This window comes from Hyperolius riggenbachi, chromosome 5 (assembly GCF_040937935.1).
Source record: "Hyperolius riggenbachi isolate aHypRig1 chromosome 5, aHypRig1.pri, whole genome shotgun sequence".
NCBI lineage: Eukaryota > Metazoa > Chordata > Amphibia > Anura > Hyperoliidae > Hyperolius > Hyperolius riggenbachi.
Window position 1 is genome coordinate 355,955,234 of NC_090650.1, and position 6,000 is coordinate 355,961,233.

The 6,000-nt window shown below is 50.1% G+C and overlaps 1 protein-coding gene across 3 annotated transcripts in view; it reads right to left on the reverse strand.

Annotated features, from left to right (window-relative positions):
* Nucleotides 1–5,885, reverse strand: part of PPP1R42 (protein phosphatase 1 regulatory subunit 42) — a 51,687-nt gene extending 45,802 nt beyond the window's left edge. For all 3 annotated transcript variants that reach the window (XR_011020663.1, XM_068234816.1, XM_068234817.1), the window contains exon 1: nt 5,778–5,885. The gene's annotated coding sequence lies outside the window, so the exon portion shown is untranslated. The remainder of the gene's footprint in view (nt 1–5,777) is intronic.
* Nucleotides 5,886–6,000: the final 115 nt, after the last annotated feature.

A 6,000-nucleotide genomic window follows, 5' to 3' on the forward strand; every position in this document is an offset into this window, starting at 1 on the left:
CAGGAGGGGGAAGCGTCAGGGTCCCAATGAGGCTTCCCCCATCCCTGTAGCTGCAGGAAGTCCAGCGCTGGCTCCCCCGAAGCATCCCGCAATCCTCGCTCGACAAGCCTGACAAAGCTTGATATATTTAACTTCCCTGGCTCCAGCGGGGGCGCTGTTGCGGCTCTCAGCACGGAAATAGAGGGAAATAGTTGCAGGAGGCCTGCGCAGTAGAGCGGACCGACAGCGATCAGCTATTTCCGCCTATCTCCGAGCAGAGAGCCGATACTGCTTCTGCGCTGGAGCCGGGAAGGTAAATATTTACATCCCCGCAGTTTGGAGGGGAACAGCGAGACCGCCGTGGGACACAGGAGGACAGGGGAAGCCTCGATAGGATCCGGGCTTCCCCCACCCGAGGTGAGTACCCCCCCAGGCCCAGGGGAACTTTTTTTAGTTACAGGTTTTCTTTAAGTGTTTTCTGCCTTGGAACTACAGTGTATTATGGAACTATTACTAGAATTCCTTTTTTTCATATATTTTATAGCCAATCTATATATATTTAAAAGGCAGTTGTAATATGCATGGCGTGGGCCCAGTGCTGCTCACACATGCCACCTACTGGGCTCGTGGCAGGGAAGGGGGGGTGCGCACATGAGCGGTGGGCGTGCGTGGCGGATTCTTTAACCACTTCAGCCTTCAGTCGGTTTCACTTTATGCATCCGAGCAATGTTCACCTCCCATTCATTAGCCTATAACTTTATCACTACTTATCACAATGAACTGATCTATATCTTGTTTTTTCCGCCACCAATTAGGCTTTCTTTGGGTGGTACATTTTGCTAAGAGCCCCTTTACTGTAAACTGTAAACGCATTTTAACAGGAAGAATAAGAAAAAAAACTGAAAAAAAATCATTATTTCTCAGTTTTCAGCCATTATAGTTTTAAAATAATACATGCCTCCATAATTAAAACTCACATATTGTATTTGCCCATATGTCCCGGTTATTACACCGTTAACATTATGTCCCTATAACAATGTATGGTGTAATGTTTTTTTTTTATTATTGTAATGTTTTTTTGTTTTTTTTATATTAAACATTTTATTTGGGTATTTTTTGGGAGGGTGGGATGTAAAGGGTACTTTTATAATGTAAATGTGTGTTGAGTTGATTTTTTTTACTTTTAGTTGTAGTTTTACTTTTTGGCCACAAGATGGCGGCCATGAGTTTGTTTACATGACGTCACTCTAAGCGTAACATACGCTTAGAGGGACCCATGGGGGACGCAACAGCCAGAAAAAGCGGAGCTTCTGAGAGAAGCTGTCGCTTTTTCTGCGGGGGAGTGGAATCAGTGATCGGGCACCATAGCCCAATTTACTGATTCGTGGGCTAACGATCCGCGGCCGGGAGCGCGCGTGCACGCGCACGATCGACCGCGGGAGCACGCGGACGCGCACATGGCCTCCTGGGTGTAGCTAGTACGTCCAGGAGGCCAAAGTAGTTAAAGAAATGAGGGATTACTGGCTCAATCTAAATATTATTGTAAGTTATGAATAGCTAACCTTAAATCATTCCTTCTTCCTTTACTCCTTCTTCAGGCCGTATCTCTAAGCAACACTGCCGGACAAGTGATGGATGAGTGCACTGCTCTCGCACTAAACACGCCAGCTGGAAGTCCCTCTTCCCCTCCCCATTGAACACTACAGGCCATTAGGCTATAGCAAGAGCAATGTATCTGTACAGCGCTTGTTTTACCGCAGTGTTACCTTAACGATGCAGCACGATTGTTACAGGCGACATTGATTTGACATGTGTATGCACCTTTATTTTTTGTAAATTGCTTTCCTCAAGAACACATTACAAAGTTATCTTTCCAGCTTAAGTATGATTGTGTGTACAAAGGATCCCTTGTAAAGAGAGGTAAGTTTGCTTTCCACTCCCATCACAGCAACACATACACAGCTGGCAGGTGCGTAACAATAGACCCTGCAAGGGATGCATCCGTAGGGGGGCCCAGAAGCCACAGGGGGCCCCATCCTGAGAGACTGATAACTACGGGTACAGAGAGCAAAACTTTTCTATTCTCTGCACAACTGTTCTAATGACTGCACCTGCTCAGCTACTGATAACAAATCATACAAAGTGTTGTACACAGAGATTTGTAGATAGTCCCTATTCAGTGTGCAGCAGGCTCCTCTGTACAGCGCCCAGCCCAAAACCTCTCTACCCCTCCCCAAGTGCTGTGTTCTGTAGTGATGCTGGAGAAGTCTGCAGAGCCAGTTCTGTTCCATCAGAGATGGACAGAGTGAGTGCAATAAGCTGCGGCTGGGAGCACACTCGTCTGTCAGTTTTCCGTATGCGTTTTCTGTACACCATTGTGTCTGTATGAGTGAAAACATGCATGTTTTATCACAACTAATGTAATTGATAGAGAAAATGCCTGCAATGCTTCACTGCTTTCAGTTTTTATCTGCATGGGCAAAACATGCTCTAGCCAATTGAATAACATTGGTTCCCAGTTTACTTGTGCAGAAAGCGGGGGGTGGGTTGGCGGGAGGGGGCCCCATCCAAAGTTTTGCAGGGGGACTCAGTGATTTCTAGTTATGCCCCTGACAGCTGGGTTTGTTTTACAGCAGGCTGGGAGGGGAAATTATACCACACAGCACAAGTATGAAGGAGAGGATGTATGCATTATGCAGTCTGTTGGACACATCTATCCTTTCGCTATATAATGCTTTAGGACTCTTCCACATTGAGTCAATTGCGTGGCAAGGAAATCACAACGCAATGTAGCCAGAAAGATGCATCACATGTTGCTGTTGCGGTGGGGCCAAACAGTAAGACATAAACAGTACAATGAAATTAAGCCTCACTGTTGCTGTAAAGGCACGCGTTGCTCAGTTAACGCCCCGCCTGCTATGCGTTACTGCATCAGAACCTGCTGCACTGCACACCATGTGGAATGCCCCATAGAAACATCATTGCATTGCATTGAAATACAGTTATGTTGTCCGTTGCGACATAGCAGACTTGGTGTGGAATGGCCCTCAGGAAATCTGGTCACCAGGAACAAAACCAGTATTTTGTGTTAGAGTTAGTTAATGAGATACTCTTCATTTTCAGTTAATGCAAATTATTGTTAATTTTACACAAACTTGTTTAGCTGGGAAATGAACCGGTCAAAATGATCAGCTACTGCATTTGTTTGGTTACACTGACCGCAAAGGGAGACACAGGAACAGCCAATCATTACACTGAACACATAGGAGAACACAGGCAAGTGACATGGGAACAGCCAATAATTACACTGACCACATAGGGTGGGCACAGGAAAAGCCATTCAAGGGCGTAGGGCCCGTGGTCGCAGCGGTCGCCTTGGCGACCGGGCCCGGCTCCTGAGGAGGCGGGGGAGGGGCCCGGGGGGCCCATCTCCGTTTGGAGGGCCATGCGGCCCGTGCGCGCTGGTAGGGGGGAGCCGCAGCCGCGGGGAGGGCAGCCCGACCTCTCCCTCCCTTCCTCTCCCCGGGGCCCCCCCCTCAGATGCAGAGTGAGCGGCTCACGGAAGCGCTGTAGGCAGAACTCACCTCCCTGCGTTCCACTCGCCGCTGATCTCCTCTCTGGCTGGCTCTGCATAGATGCTGTAGTGTTACACACGCAGCTTCCGGCTAAACAGGAAGCTGCGTGTGTAACAGCATCTATGCAGACTCAGCCAGAGAGGAGATCAGCGGCGAGTGGAACGCAGGGAGGTGAGTTCTGCCTACAGCGCTTCCGTGAGCCGCTCACTCTGCATCTGAGGGGGGGGCCCCGGGGAGAGGAAGGGAGGGAGAGGTCGGGCTGCCCTCCCCGCGGCTGCGGCCCCCCCCCCTCCATTATGGGGACGGGGCACCTACCTACCTGCCCTATCCTGGGGGGCAGCTACCTAATCTATCCTGGGGGGGGGCAGCTACCTAATCTATCCTGGGGGGCAGCTACCTAATCTAACCTAATCCTGGGGGGCAGCTACCTAATCGATCCTGGGGGGCAGCTACCTAATCTATCCTGGGGGGCACCTACCTAATCTAACCTATACTGGGGGGCAGCTACCTAATCTATCCTGGGGGGGGCAGCTACCTAATCTATCCTGGGGGGCAGCTACCTAATCTAACCTAATCCTGGGGGGCAGCTACCTAATCTATCCTGGGGGGCACCTACCTAATCTAACCTATACTGGGGGGCAGCTACCTAATCTATCCTGGGGGGCAGCTACCTAATCTAACCTAATCCTGGGGGGCAGATACCTAATCTATCCTGGGGGGCAGCTACCTAATCTATCCTGGGGGGCACCTACCTAATCTAACCTATACTGGGGGGCACCTACCTAATCTATCCTGGGGGGCAGCTACCTAATCTATCCTGGGGGGCAGCTACCTAATCTAACCTATACTGGGGGGCCACTACCTAATCTATCCTGGGGGGCACCTACCTAATCTATCCTGGGGGGCAGCTACCTAATCTATCCTGGGGGGCAGCTACCTAATCTAACCTAATCCTGGGGGGCAGCTACCTAATCTATCCTGGGGGGAAGCTACCTAATCTATCCTGGGGGGCAGCTACCTAATCTATCCTGGGGGGCAGCTACCTAATCTATCCTGGGGGGCAGCTACCTAATCTTTCCTGGGGGGCAGCTACCTAATCTAACCTAATCCTGGGGGGCAGCTACCTAATCTATCCTGGGGGGAAGCTACCTAATCTATCCTGGGGGGCAGCTACCTAATCTAACCTATACTGGGGGGCACCTACCTAATCTATCCTGGGGGCAGCTACCTAATCTATCCTGGGGGGCAGCTACCTAATCTAACCTATACTGGGGGGCACCTACCTAATCTAACCTATACTGGGGGGCACCGACCTAATCTAATTTATACTGGTGGGCACCTACCTATCTAACCTATACTATGGGCACTTACTTATCTAACCTGTATTGGGGGCACCTAGCTAGCCTATACAGGTGGCAGCTAAACTGGCTACCTATATTGGAGGCACCTACCTAACTAACCTATACTGGGGGCACCTACCTATCTAACCTACGCTGGGGGCAACTATTCTGGCTACCTATATTAGAGGCACCCACCTAGCTAACCTGTACTGGGGGCACCTATCTATCTAACTTATACCGGCGGCGCCTGCCTATCTTACCTATACCGGGGGCAACTATACTGGCTTACCTATGCCTGGCTACCTATACTGGGGGGACCTATAGCTGGCTATAGGGATTTTGATATGTGTGTGCGTCCGTCGGGTGTTGCCGGGGGAGGGGGGGCTGTTGCCGGGGGGGGGGGGGGGGGGCCCACATCCAGATTCCGCATCGGGGCCCAGAGGTTTGTAGCTACGCCACTGCATGTGGTCAGCTTAGTTTGGTCCAATTCCAAGATGCATAAATTTGCATAAAATATGCAACACAATTAAATCAATATCATCTCACTGACCAGCTCTATTTGGGGGTGAATAAAAATCAGGAATTTGAACTTTGTGAATACACTGCCACGTGCAGAGGGTGGGGAAGGAGAAGTGCACAGCTTGGAAACTGCTCACACACCAACCAATCGCCCTGAACATCAATCTAAATCCGTGGGAAGGGCTTATAGTCAGTTAGTTACAGGCTCCTGGGACAGATTAGAAAAACATAGGGCGACACACTAACCTCTCCACCGCGGTGTCTATGTATATATATGTACAAGACTAGTGAGGTTTTGTTACACGGTGAGGACTGCCTTGAATGTTCTGTGTACATAATGACTGCCAGTGATCGCTTTACTCACCTAAGCGGGGTTTGTCCACTTGCTGAGTTCTACCGGAGAGCCGCGCTTCTTCCACCACTGTTTACAGTCCCGGGATCGGCGTTGGTTGCTATAGAGACTGACGTCAGGCGCAGGCGCAGAGCAGCCGGCATCTGCTGCACATGGTGCTGTGAGTCTGCAGGTGGACAGAGAAGGGTGCTGATCTTGGAAGAGAATAGCTGCTGCTTTATTCTAGGGTTATAAT